Genomic DNA, 19210 nt, shown 5'->3' with positions numbered 1-19210 from the left:
TAATAGAGGGATTGTCTCCGGAACACCTCTCCTTCCATTGGCAATTATTTTTTGCAGTGTTGTTTTAGCCATGTCACTCCCAGGATATTAGAGGGACAACATGGGCAAGGTAATATATCTTTTTATTGGACCAACGGCTATTGGTGAACGCGACAAGCTTCAGGTCCTGAAGAAGAGCTCTGTGTGAGCTTGAAAGCTTGTTTCTTTCACCAACAGAAGTTGGTCCATTACAAAATAGTACCTCCCCCACATTGTCTCTCTAATTGGCAGTTATGTTGACCATCTCCCCTCTCATTCGCTCTCCCATGCCATTCCTGTGACACCTACAGGAATTGCTTAAATGGAAAAGGGACTTTACGAAAGCATTTAATCTATGTATCTGTCTATGTACTTGAATGGCCCTCCTCAGTGTAGTATCTCAGTGCCCCACAGTTGTTGATGGATTTTTATGCTTACAACACACATATATTATCAGGGGCGGCTCTAGCCATTTCGCCGCCCCAAGCACGGCGGCACGCCGCGGGAGGCGCTCTGTCAGTCTCGGGTCCCGCGGCTCCGGTGGACCTCCCGCAGGCGTGCCTGCGGATGCTCCACCGAAGCTGCCTGCCACCCTCCCAGCGACCGGGAGAGCGCCCCCCCCGGCATGCCACCCCAAGCACGCGCTTGGCGTGCTGGGGCCTGGAGCCGCCCCTGTATATTATCACCATTTTACCACTGGGAACTGAGGCACTTTATATATTAAATGACTTGCCTGACTTCTCACAGAAAATGTGTAGCTTAGCTGGGAATTCCCGGAATTCCCCAGGTCACTTGAATTGTAGTCCAGTGCCTCATTTTGACCTCATCTATGTAAATGAGGAGTAACTCCACAGAAGTTACATCAGTGGAAAATTGGTGTGAGAGGAAAATCAGGCCGATTGCATGTTTCTGGACACTTGTGTTTGTGGCTTTAAAATACATATTGATTTGTCCTTTGTAAAGAGACCCATAAATGCCCCTTTAATTTTTGGATGCTGTGCTGCTGTAGCTGTGCTGATCCCTGGTTATTAGAGAGACAAGGTGGGTGAGGGAATATCTTTTATTGGGCCAATTGCTCTTCATGAGGGTGACAATCTTTTGTGCTTACACGGAGCTCTTCTTCAGGTCTGGGAAAGATACTCAGGCCAGGTCTACACTATAAACTCACATCGGTATAACTATGGTGCTCGGGGCGTGAAAAATCCACAGTTCTGAGTGATGCATTTATACCAGGCTAACCCCCCACGTAGACAGCGCTTTGTCAGCAGGAGAGCTTCTCCTGTCGCCGAAGCTGCTGCCTCTCAGGAAGGTATCTGAACTCTGCCAGCGGGAGACGCTCTCCCATCACAGAATAACAGAATCATAGAAGATTAGGGTTGGACGAGATCTCAGAAGGTCATCTAGTCCAACCTTGTGCTCAAAGTAGGGTGACCAGACGTCCCGATAAAATCGGGACTGTCCCGATATTTAGGCGTTTGTTCTGACATTGGTCGGGATGCAGTTTGTCCTGATATTTCGCACTCCTGGTTTTGTTTTTTTTTTGCTCCGCCGGCGGGACTCTGCTCCCCCCCCCCCCCGTGCCCCGATATTTTCTTCATCCCATCTGGTCACCCTAGCTCAAAGCAGGATCAGCATCTGATCATCTTCACTAAAGTGCTATCGCAGCAGGGCTGCGTGAAGACCAGCCCTTAGAGTGTGACAAGATGGAACAGATTGTTTAGCTTAAGTAGTTATGCTCAAATAAATTTGTTAGTCTCTAAGGTGCAATACTGTTCTTTTTGCAGATACAGACTAACAGGGCTGCTATTCTGAAACTAGTTAACACATATTTCAGGTGACCATTCAAGGTGAACTGGTCCATTAACACCCCTCCAGTCATAGGGAAGAAAAGAAGGGGTGGGAGTTTGTAGATTGTTGTAATAAATGTCTCTGTTAGTCCGTGATTTTTAGTGTCTAGTGATGTTATGAATTTAAGCTCCCAGGCTCCTGAAGATGTTGTGCAGGGTTCCTCTGAGGCTGAGGTCAGTATAGAGTGATTACTTTGTGAAAAGTGTTCATCCACAGGTGATGTGGCGTTTTTGTCTTTCATCATTTTCCTATGTGAGTTCATTTGAGAGCGTAGTGATTGTCTGGTTTCACCCACATAGTTGTTATTGGGGCATTTAGTGCTCTGAATGAGGTACACCACATGTTGTGATAGGCATCTGTAGGACCAATAGATCCTGAAAGGCGTGTTGTGGGGAGTGCTGATCATTGTAGCAGTAGAGATATGTCAGCAGGTTTTGCATGTTATTCTGGCAGGATCTGCTGCTACTTTGAGCTGTTGTGTCCTGGTCCGTGGGCAGCTTGCTTCTGATGGTGAGGTTGGGGGGTTATTTGAAGGCTAGAAGAGGGGGTTCAGGAAAGGTTTATAATAATATAGAGATATACCTATCTCATAGAACTGGAAGGGACCTTGAAGGTTATCAAGCCCAGTCCCGTGCCTTCACTAGCAGGACCAAGTACTGATTTTGCCCCAGATCCCTAGGTGGCCCCCTCAAGGATTGAACTCACAGCCCTGGGTTTAGCAGGCCAATGCTCAAACCACTGAGCTATCCCTCCCTCACCTGTTCAGTCTGGCTTATTACAACAATCTGTAACCCACTGACAACCCTCCCTCCTCCCCCCAGTTGCTTTCGCCTTCCCAGTGGCGGCTCCAGACCCCAGCACGCCAAGCGCGTGCTTGGGGCAGCAAGCCGCGGGGGGCGCTCTGCCAGTCGCCACGAGGGCGGCAGGCAGCCTGCCTGCCGTGCTTGGGGCGGCAAAATGCCTAGAGCCGCCCCTGCGCCTTCCCCCCTTCTTTTCCTTCCTATGACTGGAGGGGTGTTAACGAACAACTTCACCTTGAATGGTCCTTTGAAATATGTGTTAATTACTTATGCTAAACAATCTGTTTCATCTTGTATTTAGCTGCAACTCTGAGAACAAGGCTACGCTACAAAATTAAGTCGACCCAAGTTACATCGAGGTACAGCCACTGCAGTAATTGATCCTTGTGTCGGTGGTGCATGTCCTCACCTGGAGCACTTGCACTGATTTAACTGCCAGTGTGGGGCATTGTGGGATGGTTTCTGAAAGGCAGCAACAGCCGATGTAAGCAATGAAGTGTCTACACTGATGTTGCATTGACCTAGGCCAAGTCTACACTAAAAAATTAAGTCGATGTAAGTTATATTGAATTACAGCCACTGCAGTAATTAAATTTCTTTTGAATGTCCACACTGCGCTGCTTGTGTTGGCGGTGCATGTCTCCACCAGGAGCGTGTGCACCAACTTAACTGCCAGTGTGGGGCATTGTGGGACGGCTTCTGAAAGGCAGCAGCAGTCGATGTAAGCAATGCGGTGTCTACATTAATTCTGCATCAACCTAACTACACTGACTTGGCACTATTCCTCTCATGGAGGTGAAGCTATTATGTCAGTGAAGTGGGCGACTTTCATCAGTGGGAGCTACGTTGTAGTGTAGACACTTACAGAATTAGGTCAATGCAAATTGTCTTACATCGACTAACTTTGTAGCGTAGACTAGGCCTGAGTAAATTTGCCAGACCTGAAGAAGAGCTTGTGTAATTCGAATGCTCGTCTTTCTCATCAACAGAAATTGGTCCAGTAAAAACTATTACCTCACCCACCTTGTCTCCCTTGTATTTTCTAACAATTAGCTGTTACTAAAGAGGAATAAAATCAAAAAGAATTTGTAGCCCCCCCCCCCGCCCCGACACTTGAGATGAAGTTTGAAAACTACATTCTAGCAGGACAAATTCACGAATGCAGAGTGCACGTCAGATGGCGCTGAGGTTCATATGTGCAAAGTGAAATGACTGGCCCCGACCAGCATGTCAAGAAGCCTCCCACTGTGTTGAGCTTCCTGCTAGCATGTGCTGTCGCGAGTGCTTCCTGAGATAGCGATTCCCATACCTTTGTAATTGAACACCCCAGCTTCGCATGGCAGGGGCTGAGGGCGCATTGTGGAGCTTTCATGTCCAGAGCCGTTTCCCTCCATTCTCCTCCCTGCCTCCAGCCTTCTCACACGGCCGCTTCTCCTTCTTTCATTTTAAGAGAAACAGAACATGTGGCTGTGGTAAGAAGAACATGAGAAGCTGCCAAACAGCTAACGGGGGCTGGAAAGGCCCTTTTGTCTTCACTGTCCACACTCATTTTGTGTCCCGGGCAATGGATGGGCTCCCCTTGTTCTTCTCACTTGGGCTCCCTTGGCATTGGAGGGCACAGTTCCTTCTGTCTATTGCCTGCTCCTTCATTCAGCTGCATCTGCTCAGGCTGCTGCTGAGTCACCAACAGTGGTTCAGGGTTAGATGAGTTTTTTCTAGTGGGGCATCTCCAGGGTTCTGTGTTCACCCCAGGCTGGCCATTCAGCTCTGACACATCCCAAGCACCCCTCTGGCAGCAGCCTTCCGGCTAGGAGAAGCCCCTGGAGTCCTCCCTTCTCCAGCAAAGCAGCTGGTGGAGTGGCAGTAGCAGCATTGTTGATTGAGAGGCTGGCGAAAGGCTGGAAAACCCTCTCACCCCCGCCCCATCCAGCTCCTGGAAATCCCTTCCCTCCCAGTGCTGACACCATGGTGCTGTTGGGAGTGACTAGGGGACTTTCTCTTTTGCTGTTTACACAACAGAACAGCAGGGAGTGGCCTGTGGACTCTGCCCAGTGATGGCACCAGGGAGTGGATATGGCCTGGATGTGAATGGGGTGGTTAGGAGCTTGAAGGGATCCAATGTGACTTTCCTCCACCACTACTTCTGGGAAGCACACAAACATTATATGTTGCATGCCCTCCCCATTGCAGCACCAGACCCCACCCCTAACTTCTCTTATTAACCTCTGCCTCCCCTAGGCCTCTCGGTGCATCCCATTTTCTCTGCGTCTCTCTCGTAGGGCGCGTCTACACTTACAATAGTGCCCCAGTGCAGCTGCGCCGATGTAGAGCTTCCATGAAAACGCTACTGTCCCGACAGGAGAGCTTCTCCTGTCGGCGTAATTAATCCGCCTCTGCGAGAGGTGGTAGCTCTGTTGATGGGAGAAGCCCTCCTGCCGACACAGCACTGGGGGTTAGGTCAGTGTAACTGCGTTGGTCAGGGGGTGGATTTTCCACACTCCTGAGCAACATACTTAGACTGATGTGAGTTTATAGTGTAGACCTGGCTTTAGGCTGTAAGCTACTTTTATGCCATGTGTAACACTGAGCACAGTTGTCACTTACCAAGTGAAAAATAATAGTTTGCAGAAAAAAGCAGCTTCTGGGCCCAGGCAGCTCAGAGATTGCCTCAATGAGCAGGACACAAAAATATGCATCATATTGCCCCAGCCCTTTTTCTGTTGGTAACTGCTGCAGTCACAAATGGCAGAGGCTGGCAATACCTGGAGCAGTGGATCTCAAACTCCATAAACCCTTTCAAGTTTAAGTGCAGCAGAAGTATTGAACTTAGACCAAAATTGAGCCTACTTGGAAGCATGGGCCGTGTATGTGCCACACTCAGCATTATCAATGCACTGTAACACCATGCTGTTTCAGTCCTGGACCACCCCCCGACCCCCCGCTGCCTCCCAGTGCTGTTGATGCTGCTCAGTCTTGAGCGATACTGAGGGCTTGTCTACACTTGCCATTTAAAGCGGGGGAAAAGTCCCATTTTTGTGCAAAAACCGTGGGAGCAGCTACACTTGCCAATGACTTTTTGTGGTGAAACTCAGAAGTTTCACCGCAAACAGAAAACCACCTCCACGAGAGGCGTACAGCTCTTACCGGTGATACTTTTGCAGTGATGTGCAAGTGAAGACACGTTCTTCCTGTTTACAGAGCTTTTAGCCTCCGCAGGATATCCCACTGTGCCTAGTTGACCACTCTGGCCAGCAGCTCTGCTGCTCTGACACCAGGTAAACAGACATCCGCCCCTCCCCGGGCAAAACCCCGGGAACTTTGAAACTCCCCTTCCTGTTTTCTCACTTATCATCTGGCCAGGTGACAATGGCTGCTCCACAGAGCAAAGGATCCCCTGCTTGGAGCAATGCTGAGCTACTGGAACTGATAAGTGTTGGGGAGAGGAGGCTGTGCAGGGACCCAGGGATGCCTCGCAATCACACACACCCTCCTTCCCCCAAGACCTATCGTCAAAATGTCGAGAGCTGCACTGGGGGATAGCTGCCCTCAGTGCGCTGTTCTCATCGGGAGTGGAAGTGCTGCACATGTGAACACAATCTGACACCTGTGGAAGTGAGTGAGGACACAAACCAGCGCTTTCCTTTCACCGGTTCACTATCACCATTGAAAGTGACAGCGCAAAAACTCTGCAAGTGTAGCCATAGCCTGGGGGTCTGCAAGTCATGTCCATGGAGTGCTGATCTGGGCCAGATTTGGTGATGATTTTGGGGTGACTCATCAAACTCACTCTTACTTGTGATATAACCAAGGGTTGGACTTGGATTTCCAAAGGTGAAAGACTAACAGCCACTGTAGCACCACCTGCTCCTGCTGCAATACTTCCTATGCTCAGGGCTCCCACGAGTCTGCAGTTTGCCTATTTTCAATTTTATAGTAAAACTAGAAAGCAAAGGGTGAAGGTGGAAAAAATACCTTTCTCCTGTGGCCTGTGACCTCAACCTTCAGGTCAAAGGAGGCCACTTGGCTCAGTATGGCATTCAGTTTAGTCTACATAATAACGCGCCTCTGGACTTTTAAGTGAATCATAGAATCATAGAATCATAGAATCTCAGGGTTGGAAGGGACCTCAGGAGATCATCTAGTCCAACCCCCTGCTCAAAGCAGGACCAAACCCAACTAAATCATCCCAGCCAGGGCTTTGTCAAGCCTGACCTTAAAAACCTCTAAGGAAGGAGATTCCACCACCTCCCTAGATAACCCATTCCAGTGCTTCACCACCCTACTAGTGAAAAAGTTTTTCCTAATATCCAACCTAAACCTCCCCCTCTGCAACTTGAGACCATTACTCCTTGTTCTGTCATCTTCTACCACTGAGAACAGTCTAGATCCATCCTCTTTGGAACACCCTTTCAGGTAGTTGAAAGCAGCTATCAAATCCCCCCTCATTCTTCTCTTCTGCAGACTAAACAATCCCAGTTCCCTCAGCCTCTCCTCATAAGTCATGTGCTCCAGCCCCCTAATCATTTTTGTTGCCCTCTGCTGGACTCTCTCCAATTTATCCACATCCTTCTTGTAGTATGGGGCCCAAAACTGGACACAGTACTCCAAATGAGGCCTCACCAGTGCTGAGTAGAGGGGAATGATCACATCCCTTGATCTGCTGGAAATGCCCCTACTTATACAACCCAAAATGCCTGTGAGTAGCAGATACTCCTGTATAGATGTGTGCAGCTCCATTAAGAAGGGCAAGAATTAGGACATCTGGAGCCTAGACTGAGAACGCAAGCTAAAACCCAGTGGCTTGTGCTGTTCAAGTAGCGTTGTCGTTGGCAGTCAGACATGGAGGGAGCAAGGTCTCATGATTAAAACACAGTGTGGTGAGTTCTAAGTGTTGATGTTCACTTCCCCCCGACTTCTGTGTGACCGTGGGCCCAATAACCTGTCTCTGTAAAATGGAGACAAGGATAGTTACCTGCGTAAGAGAGGCTGCTGTGGAGCTTCATTAATATTTATCAGGTGCTTTGAAATCTTTAGTAGAAGAGCCACTGTGTAAGGAAGTAAATGGCTTCCTTTGCGATGGCACAGAATGTGAGGGAGAGACTAGATCTGTGATTTTATTTTCAGGATTTGGCAAACTGAGGCACAGTAGATGCAAGTCAGAGTCTCTTTGCGGTATTGTTTGTGGGCCATTATTTAAGAATTAAAATGTGGTATAAAGTTTTATTTATTTTTAAAAATGTGGGAGCTCCTTGAAGGTGCACTTGTAGCAACAGTTGATGCTGTCTCTACATTTTGACTTTAAAAAAAAAAGCGACTCTCTGTCAACTAGAATCATGCGTAAACAAAAGGTGTTTAAATTAATTTGTAACTTGGAGGAATATTCAAAGGCATTTACTTCCTGTGCTGACTTCATTTGATTGTTTAAATGAACAATCTCTTTTGGGGATTTCCAGTATGAGAGTAAATGCTGGAGACTGTCAACCTGATCAGACACACCCTGCTGATTCAGTCCAGCACCTCCTCTCCTGCCTCCCAGTGCTGTAGATGCCGCTCAGCCAGGAGCAATGTTGAGGCACTGCAACTCATGTCTGTAGAGTGCTGATCAGGACAGATTTTGTGTTTAAAAGAGGACAATGTAACCCACCAAACTCATTTTCACTTGTGATATAACCAAAACGCCAATGTTGCGGTTCTGAGCTGCCAAATGAGAACCCGTTTCATACAGCTATGTGTTGATTTTATAGATCACTTTTGAATTTGGTCTGTTTGATTTTATCTCATACTGTTAGGGGTTTTGGAGTATCCTTGGAACCTCCCTGGCTATTCTGTGTGGAGCTAGACTCCTAACCCAGATCCACAGATACAAAAGAATCTTTAGGGCCAAATTTCTAGAGTGGCTTCCCTTTGGTGAGCGCTTAGTCCCTAACTAGTCACAAGCCTAACTACCCATTTGCAGGTGCAAAGTCCTCTGGCTTGCTCCCACAGTTCGTTCAAGAGTGCAAAAATGTGATTGCAAATGTTGGAAGTGCAAATTTCGCCCACAAAAGGGGATGTCAAGCCTTAGCATTTTGAGGACTGAGCATTAGCCGCATGGTTGGGGGACTCAGATCTGTGAAGATGCAGATATGGTATACACATATGGTATACAGATATGGTATGCATCAGCAGAGCAGGATGGGGGTGGAGGATGAAGGGAATGGAATATCTGGAGGTCCAGATTAATGTGCATTGGTAGAACAGCGTGGGAGAAGCCAGTGTAGCACTTGTACGCATTGATCCTTATTCAAGACTTATTTCAGAGTAGCAGCCGTGTTAGTCTGTATCCGCAAAAAGAACAGGAGTACTTGTGGCACCTTAGAGACTAACAAATTTATTTGAACATAAGCTTTCATGGGCTACAACCCACTTCATTGGATGCATGCAGTGGAAAATACAGTAGGAATATATATATATATATATATATATATATATATACACACACACACAGAGAACATGAAACAATGGGTGTTACCATACACACTCTAACGAGAGTGATCAGTTAAGGTGAGCTATTACCAGCAGGAGAGAAACAAACTTTTTGTAGTGGTAATCAAAACGGTCCATTTGCAGCATTTGACAAGAAGTTGTGAGGAACAGGGGAGGGGGACGGGCATGGGGAAATAGTTTTCCTTTGTGTAATGACCCATCCACTCCCAGTCTTTATTCAAGCCTAATTTAATGGTGTCCATTTTGCAAATTTATTCCAGTTCAGCAGTCTCTTGTTGGAGTCTGTTTTTGAAGTTTTTTTGTTGTAATACCATTTGTCTGACACCATTAAATTAGGTGCTGGAGGGGGGTGCACACCACCCACCTGCCTGTGTGGCACTCGGGGGGGCTGCGCGCTGCCCACTTGCCCGGCGCTCGGGGGCTGCGGATGGGGGATGGGGGCTGTGGGGAGGGAGGAGGCTCTGGGCTCCGGCAGGAGAAGGGGGTGGGAGAAGCGGGGCCTTTGGTGAGAGGGGTGGGCCCAGCTGACCTCCCCAAGCCGGTGATTCACCTGCCACTCATGGCAGTGGGTTTGCTCAGGTGTCTGTGAGGTCAGTATTTAGTCTGCAGACATTCATATTATTGGTGAGGACTGAAATGAACCCCAAATTCCAGAGGGAATTTTTAGTGCTGGTAGTTAGGAAGAAAACATCTCTATATTTGAATGCAGAGCACATTTGGCATCTGGAAATTGACTCCACTTAATTTACTCAGAGACAGAGAAGGGCTCAAACAACCCCTCGTACCCCAATCTAAGCAGTTTAAGGGAAGAGCTGCGGAATCTGAACCCTTTGATCTGAATTGTCGAAATCCAGATCTGAACTGTGAGGCTTATCTCAGCTCTGCCGCACCCACCTAGAGCTGTGCTCTCCCTGATGCCTGCGTGGCTGACGTAAAGCAGCCTGTGATTTCCTGCATGCTGTCACACAGGCAGAAGGGGTAACCCTGGGTGATGTACTTCATCATGAACATGCATGTCACCATCTTAGTGAACCTACCGAGTGAGGTTAACCAAGCCACTAAGGACTCCTCCACCTGTTGGGACTGGGTTTGTGTATTATTTCTGTTACCAGGCAAACTGCCCCATCAGGACACCCGGTGTCAGTCCTGTGCTAACACTGCTGAGATGGCATTTTAATATGTTCATTTAATAATCACAGTGCGGTGTTGTTTTTTCAGACTGAATTAAACCCTGAGCAAAAAAAGGAGTCAGCCCATCAAAATTAAAGAAAATCAGTTCCACTGTAAGTAATCTCTGTTTTGTTTTAATTATTTAAAGTGGGTATAAGTAGAATATATATTCTGTCCTTCATACTGAAACAGTAGGACTTGTGTTTCTATTTGGTTGGTTGCTTTAGCTCTTTGCTCCAATATTTCTAGAGACTTTTGCCAGGTAAGCTTACCAAGAATGTAACTAATTCAACATCATGTTAGCTTGTTTAACTTATATTATTGAGTCCAGTTACAAAAAATAATGACAGAAGCTGTGCTCACGGTGTGCTAATGCTCACACAGATCACTGGTTACATTATAATTCCCTCTTGGTCACAAATATTTCTCTTAAAAGTCTATGGCAGCACATCTTCTGTCACTCAAACCCATGTGCAAAAACTAGTTATCAGGAACATACAATACAGGAAGCAGAGAGTACTGTACTTACGACTCCATATACTTTATTCATAGCTTGTGTAGCGCTTTTGTGTGGAAATATCTTACCATGTTTCACAGGGGAAAAAGAGACAAGATCCTCTTGCAGTATATTTTGTTATATACGGGGAAAGAACTCATTGACCTTCTGTGAACTTCATTCAGAAGCAGAGATTGTTTGTTATGATTCCTCAGTGGGAATACATATAGCAGAGGCAGAGTTTCCACTGGAAGAACTTCAGACTAAGCAGGATGGATCTTGCTCTAATTGAAACACACCCTAATATATGAGAAAATAATTCCTTCTCTGGGGTGTTCCTGACAGCAGAGTTTTGTCTCCTACAGCGTTTTGAAGAACAAGTTTCATTAGGGCTTTCAGTTTAAACTGAAAACAATTTATAAAACAACACAGGTTGCAAGTTTTCAAGAATCACTTTTTCAAAATAAACTTGGGGACAAAAAAAAAACCAACCCTCCCCAAACAAACAAACCAACCAAAAATAAAACAAAACAAAAATCCTCAAACTCAGCAGCAAATGGCCTGGCTTCTTTAAAGGTACTTTGAATGACATTCCCATCCCGATCATAAGTCAGCTGTGAGTTACAGCCTATAGCACTCCTCATGCTGTGGGTCTCACCCCAAGCGCCCTAGCAAGCACCTTGTCTGTGTATTGGAGTACACACATAAGATGACATCCTCCCCTGTGCTGGGGGCAAGAACCGGGTATAGGCACTACTCGAGTCCTGCTTAAGCCCCATTTTGAAGGCTTGGATGAGTTTTTAGTGGTTTATGGACCTTGTGACTGGCCCTCTGCACAGGGGTGAGTTCCAGCCACATGCAGGAATGTAGGATGCAAACAATACATGAGGCTGTTTCAAAAAGCATTTATAAGTATTTTGTAAAAAATTCTGAGTGGAATTCTGGTCCCGTTGAAGTCAGTGGGAATTGTGTTTGCCACTGCTAATGAAGCAGCCAATTTCTCTTCAAATACACCCATTCTTACTTCAAATAAATCTATCTAGGGAGATACAAAGTTCTAATGCAGCCAGGCATTTTTCAGATACTGAAAATGAATAAAAATAACAACCAAAACCCCTAGCTTGAATGTCTGTGTTTCGTATTTCCCCAGAGACATTCAAAAGTAGCTCAGATGTAGGTGTCATCAGATCAAAGTCTTCTTAAAGATCTGTTGATGTAGTGGCAATACAGTGTTCTGCTTTGCAGCAGTGCTGGGAAATCACAAAGGGAGTGAAGGGGAATAGACCATGTACCGCAGGAGAAAGCAGAGGGGTGAACAGAGAGTTTGGGGTGAATAGAAAAGACTGAGAGGAAAAGAGGGGCTGCTTTTCAAAGAAAGAGAGGGGAGAAAATTAATACAAAACAGACTGAATAGTATAGCAAGATCAGGATAAAAAAGAAAATGGCATAGAGATGGACAGTATATGTTGGAGAATGGGAAGAGTTTGGGTCAGTAATTTGAAGAAGGGAACTAATCAAGAAAATAAAGCTGGCCTGATTCCCCCTTCCACTGTGGCCACTGGGGTACAAAGCAGCCAAATTCTGTCCGGAAGTGGCCAGTGGAGAATTTCCCTTGTGTATGGGAATTCTCTGCTGGTGTTAAGTTGTCAGAGTCAGCATATCCACCTCCTGCACCAGCTACCTCCTTTTCTCCTCCAGCATAAGTGCCATGTTGGCAGAAGAAGAGAACATGAGGGAACTGAACTCTACTACATTTCTTCTCTACTGGCATAATGTAGAGCAGCTCCTCGGCTGCTCTAACTTATCTCAGAGCTATGGAGTGGTGGGTCAGACAACCAAAACCAGTTCCCGAGAGGCACCCCACACACTACTTTATCCCATGCCAAGCAGAGTTCAGACATGAGGAAAACCTTTCACCCTACTTTTAGGTTAATGAAATTTGTTTAATTTATTCTTGCTCCTTTATTTATTGTTCTTTCCCTGGAGAATTATAATTCTAGGGCAGGGGATTGGTTTTAGAGCTCTGTTAACATTGCCAACTACTTTGGATACAGTCATTCAGTAACTGAAGAAAAAGGTAGAAAGTATCTTGAGTTTCTCCAGAATGCCCACACGCGATGAATTGTCCATTGATTGTTGTTTTTTTTTAAATGTTAACTGCCATGCAAAGATCCCAGTGGAAACAGCTGGGCTCTACTTCATTGAAGGAGGCTAGAGATCGTGTTTGAGTTGACACAATGAACCATCTCAAAACCCTTCTCCCAAATCATAAAGGTGGCATTGTCCACAGAGTTGTGATCCTGGAGGCCATAGAAGAAAGCAAAATGCAGACTTCTTTTTGGCCTGTTGCAACGTGCCGTAGCGGGCAGTTTTTAATGCATGGGGTTGAACTTGTGGGAGAGAGAGAGAGCTCACAGCTTTCTTCAAAAGTCTCTGCTTAGATCCATTTCCAGCAAACTAAAGTAGTAAGAAAAGAAATGCCAAACCGCTTCCGTCTTATCTTACTGGTGTGCCGAGCAAAGAGCACTGATTTTAAACAAAAAGTAACACTATCACTTCATTTACAGGACGTTTTGTAATCTTGTAGCAGCCCGTGTTCATGATGCAGAATGTTAACGAAATCAGAGAAATGATGCTGAAGTTGATTCTCTTCACTGGAATCTGGGGACTTGGGTCTGTCACATCCCACGTTCTCCTTTCACACTCCCATGATCCATCTGTGCGCTGTAAATGTAAATATGACTAGAAGCTGGTGGCTAAATTAATGTTCTGTTCCACAGGCTACTGCTGGCATGAGGGCACCACAGAGGGGCGGCTGTGTCGAAACTACAATGCACTGGTGTAAGTCTAGAAATGACCCCAGAACAGGGTACTTCTTAAGATTGTGACAAGCGTGAAAAGGACGTGCGGTTAATCATCAGTGCTACCAAAAATGATGAGCATTCCGCCTCAAGCTGACTGGTCCTAGCTGGTGTTAGTCAGACATTTGCTGGGAGCCAGGACTGTTTAAAAAGAAGGTTTCAAAACGAGAATGAATTGCTCCTTTTAGCAACAAACTAGTGAATAAAATACGGCAGCCTCTTTAGCTTGCTGTTGCAAGTCTGCGAGGTGCTCAGCAGGTAGTGGAAGGGCATGAAGTTCTAGGACAAATGTCAGCACCTAGCAGAATCCATGTGTAGACGAAAGGAAGGAAGTCTCAAGTCCTTTGAGTGCTGCTTCACAAAAGTCCTGTCTACACTAGAAAGAAAGGTGTTTTGATTTTGTTTAAATGTGCTAGCTTTAAGCGGTGTTTAAAAATGTGCTAGCAGCTAGTGTGGATAGTGTTTGACCCTTTCCAGAACAAGCCAGCTGGTTGTGATGAATGTTAGGATGCTGCCATGTTTTTCAACTCCATTAATTAAAAATGGGAGCTGGCAGGTTTTTAAAATAACACCTTTGTTTTCTAGTTGAGACAGGGACAATGAGATGGTCAAACACAACCATCAGCTAATCAACATGTTCCCCTGTTGAGCCTCACTGCTGTTATTTGCAGTAGTGAACTGGGGACTGTGGAACAGTACTCTCAGTAGCACAGGATGGGTATTCCTTATACTCCCCATCCAGCTCAGAACCGTTTACCTCATGCTCACATATAAACACATTTCATCTGGGCAGGATCAAACTCTTAAGTAGCATCATTTTGATTAAGATGTTTTATTAAAATCAATTGAACCCTCTTCATAGAATCATAGGACTGGAAGGGACCTCGAGAGGTCATCTAGTCCAGTCCCCTGCATTCATGGCAGACGAAGTATTATCTAGAGCAGGGGTAGGCAACCTATGGCACGGGTGCCGAAGGTGGCACGTGAGCTGATTTTCAGTGGAACTCACACTGCCCAGGTCCTGGCCACCGGTCCGGGGGGCTCTGCATTTTAATTTAGTTTTAAGTGAAGCTTCTTAAACATTTTAAAAACCTTATTTACTTTACATACAACAATCATTTAGTTATATATTATAAACTTATAGAAAGAGACCTTCTAAAAATGTTAAAATGTATGACTGGCATGCGAAACCTTAAATTAGAGTGAATAAATGAAGACTCGGCACAGCACTTCTGAAAGGTTGCCGACCCCTGATCTAGACCATCCCTGACAGGTGTTTGTCTAACCTGCTCTTAAAAATCTCCAGTGATGGAGATTCCACAACCTTCCTAGGCAATTTACTCCAGTGCTGAACCTTGAGGCTCACACACAGCCATCAGCATGCAGAGGCACACCCAGCAAGGTTACATGAATGCTCTCCCAGCCACTCAGGAACTGTTTACAGGGCGACACTCGCAAATCCCCCAATCCCAGCCTTAAACCCCAGAAATATGTATATTACGCTATTCAAGACTGTCTTGATCAGTGTAAGGTCATTAATTTGTTTGTAATTTCATCAAAGGAAATTATTATGCCACAACCTTTGTTAATCTGAGTAGAGATTCCCCCAGACACTTCAACCAAAAACACACTGATTGAGATAAAATATTAAAACCAGTTTATTAACTATGGTGTGACTGGGATCCCAGGGGAACTGCACCGAGGTTTCTCAATTAAGGTGAACTGCAAAGAATGGGGCAGACAATCCCCAAAACTGGTGGATATTCCAATACTTAGATTTACCAAACCAGCACAAAACAGCTTGCTGGTTACCCAGAAGCCAACAACACAGTCCCTTTAAAGCAACCCAGCCTTAGGCCTCCACCCAGACCCCCAAGTCAAATATGATGAGGATTACTGAAAATCTTATTCATCATATAGGAAAGTTCTACCAATCCCAAAGTATTGGACACATTACCTCCCAAGTTAATTAATATTCCAGTTTTTACCCAAATACATGCTTACAGACAATTCTTATTAACTAAACTAAAAAATATTAAAAAAGAAAGGAGAGAGAGTATTGGTTAAAAGATCAATATACATGTAGACATGAGTACAGTTCTGATATCAGATTCATAGAAGAGATGTATCAGAGGGGTACCCATGTTAGTCTGGATATGTAAAAAGCAACAGAGAGTCCTGTGGCACTTTTAAGACTAACAGAAGTATTGGAGCATAAGCTTTCGTGGGCGAATACCCACTTTGTCAGACGCATGCGTATTCACCCACGAAAGCTTATGCTCCAATACATCTGTTAGTCTTAAAAGTGCCACAGGACTCTCTGTTGCTTTTTATAGTAGAGATGATGAGCTTTGTAGTTGCAAAGAGTTCTTTCAGGATTAGTCCATAGGTTATAGTCCAATGTTCATATTCACGATGATGCAGATAGGAATGGAGATCTCAGTCTTATGACTTAAGCTTCACTACATGAAGCATCAAGCAGATCTGAGCTAAAAAGGATCAGGACCCAAAGGTTTTTATAGAGTTTCAAGCCTTCTTTGGACAGCTTGAAGTCCTTAGACGAACAATAGGCAATCATGGAAACTCTGAAGTAGACCTATTTCCTAAGCATCACCAGTAATTAGCTATAGGCATTAACATAAGGCAATTGCCTGTTTCCCACCATTCACAGGTGATTTGCTATACATTTCAAAGAGAGATGAATACATTGATATCACTCTATCTACAGTTCATTTAAATGTTAATATTTCCTTTTGATCTCTGAATTAACAGAATACAGGATAGACAGGGACTGTTTGACTACATTGTTAACCTCTAAGATATGAGTACCCACATACAATTATCATCACCTCTAACTTCTAACAATATAGGTTTGCATTTCAAAGTTCTAGCCTATCTGCCATGGAATGGCCCTAATTACAATTTGCATACTTTTCTAAGTGTCTCTAAAGGTTGGCTCTGGATCCTTTATCCTGCAGAATGCTTAACCCTTTCCAGCCATGCGTCACAGTTCGTATAAGATTCGTTGCAATTTTAGAACAGTGGTAGCAACAATGATTTGCATGATCATATTCCAATCAGATAATGTCACATAGGGAAAGATAGATTTTAAGTGATTATAAGTGATACAGGCATAAAAAGTCAGAAGTGGTTACAAAAGGAAATAAAATGATAGAATCACAATCTAATTCCTAAACTTTACCATGATAAGTAAAAATTGAAGCAAGCGACTTTCTCACCGCACCAGATTCTGCAGGCAGTTTACAGTTCATAGTTCTTAGTTTGCAGGCTGGATCCCCTTACAGCCTGGGACCATTCCTCTAGTTCAATGATGCTTCTTCGTCTTTCAAACGATCTTGCTCTGTGAGTAGATGTGAGAGGAGGAGAGGTAATTTGTGTGTAGTATATTCTCCCTTTTTATACCCCAACTCCTCGTACTGGAAAAATCCTTGCTGTGTCATGGGCTTAGGCAGTCCTATTGCCTACGTGCCTGACAATCAGTCCTTCATATGAATTGCAAATTCTTGCTTGCACCTTGTATGTATGTGCAGCTTGACATTCAAGGCCTTTGTTTACTGTCCTTTGTTACCTCTGAGGGGCTAGTCTGTGGGTGTTTCCCAGACTCATAATATGTTTCAGTAACAAACCTATAGCAAAATCTCATATTTCCATATACAATGTTGATGCACAGATTTTAGCAGGACAACGATGTTCAGCAAATTATGACTTTTCAAATGATACCTCACAAGGCATACTTTGTAGAAAATATATCATAACACCATATAAAAGTGGTGAATATGGGGGTTACAGGGTATTATTTTGTGATACAGTGTGTCACAACATGGTACTTGCCAATTGTTCCTACTTAAGAGACACAATCCCTGTTTCTCACAAGACACTGGCCATCTTCCATTCCATCTCTCTGAGAAGCTCTCCTATTTCAGAAAAGGCTGAATATGTCTTCCCAAACATTCGCCTTAAAAGCTTTTGGTTGTTGACTGACAGTAGGTTAACAGCGTCTCATATCCAGGTTCACTGTAAGTGGATTGCCCTGTATACCCAATTCACCTGATTTACTTCAGTTGAAGTTATGGGTGCTCAGCACCTCTGAAAATCAGACTTTTTATTTAGGTGATTAAATTTAGGCACTCAGGTTTGAAAATTGCAACCTACATATTCAGAATATGTTCTAGATAAGGATATTGCAGATGGGAGAGAACTGTAACCTCTATGCATATGATTTTAAAAAATGTGATATAATACTGTTAGTGCAATTAACTCCAGTGACTGGAGAGAGTCTCAGAGACATGCTCCAAAACAGCTGTATTGTTCCTTAAAGTCCTTTAACATGCTGAAAGTTCACGGAGCTAAGTTCCTCTCTCATACTGACATGTACAGGTATCCATTGCAGGGTGGTGGAATTCCAAAAATTCTTCCTGGGAGTTCACTGTTGTCGCATGCCCCCACACCTGGCAGACCTGTCCATGCACTTAGAAATAAAAAAATTGTGAATTACAGCCCGGTTGTAAGAGGAATGGAGAGGCTGAGAGCAGTGGCAATGGCCCTTCAGCAACAGAACAAGCTAAATATTGGAGTATGATTAATATGCGAGATGTCTAGGAATATGAAAAGCATTGCAATTATATTGTTTAGGTGCCTAGAGTTATGACAAATAAACAAGTGAGGTGTCCCCACTAGTCTGAATTTTAATCTCACTGTAGTTCTCAAAGATGAAGTGTGAATGACAGTTATGATAATATATACTGATCTGAGAATGTGGTATACCAGTCAAGGGTTCAGTTTTCAAATGTGGTCATGTAAACAGGACATCCCAAGCCCACACTGGGTTGTTAAAATGGTAGGCCCATAAATCTAGCATAAACAGTGCCAACATGAGCAACTCCATATTTGAGATATGGGCATCCAACAGGAGCAGCACTAAAATAAGACTCCCCGTCATTATCTATTAGGGAAGAAAACGATAAACTCAGGAAGTTTACTTAAAGGGACACAGGCAATTTAAGAAAACCATATTCTGTATGATTTTTTTTTACATACTGTTATAACTAGTGACACCTAAGATTATTGCAACATTAAGAGACTTAGAAGGAGAGAGATTGTGCTCTGTTTTTCTGTGTATTTTCTTGGTGCATTTGGTAACACTTTGTATGTAATTAGTTCCATGGTTTTCTTTGTATAGTCCATTAAATTAGGTAGGAAAATGTGACTGTAAAACTATAAATATTGGCAGGGGGTGAAGGAGAAGTCAAGCAGGTATAAGATCTGAAATTACTTTTAACTCATTTTTTTTAAATACTGTGACTAGATTTCAAGTTGTTTGTATCCCTCTAGCTTCAGTTACTGTTACAGTGCCTGGGTATGCATGTATTGAAGAGAGAGTAGATTCCTGAGTTTTCACAGCAGTAATATTTAGGTTTGCATTGTCACTAAAAATGGTAGGAATTAGTTGAACTATTATGAATTTTCTTTTGTATAGAATGTTGTTATCCTCTATAAAAATATAAGAGTAT

General features: G+C 44.3%; 1 protein-coding gene across 1 annotated transcript in view; it reads left to right on the top strand.

The window, feature by feature from the left end:
- Window positions 1–10390: 10390 nt before the first annotated feature.
- Window positions 10391–19210, top strand: part of HIVEP3 (HIVEP zinc finger 3) — a 110660-nt gene continuing 101840 nt past the window's right edge. Inside the window, exons 1-2 of the mRNA XM_044997831.1 lie at window positions 10391–10435; window positions 13599–13659. The gene's annotated coding sequence lies outside the window, so the exon portion shown is untranslated. The remainder of the gene's footprint in view (window positions 10436–13598; window positions 13660–19210) is intronic.

The sequence above is a fragment of the Mauremys mutica genome, chromosome 23 (assembly GCF_020497125.1).
Source record: "Mauremys mutica isolate MM-2020 ecotype Southern chromosome 23, ASM2049712v1, whole genome shotgun sequence".
Classification (NCBI taxonomy): Eukaryota; Metazoa; Chordata; order Testudines; family Geoemydidae; genus Mauremys; species Mauremys mutica.
Note: the sequence above shows the minus strand (reverse complement) of the source record. Positions and strands in the feature narration are given on the sequence as shown.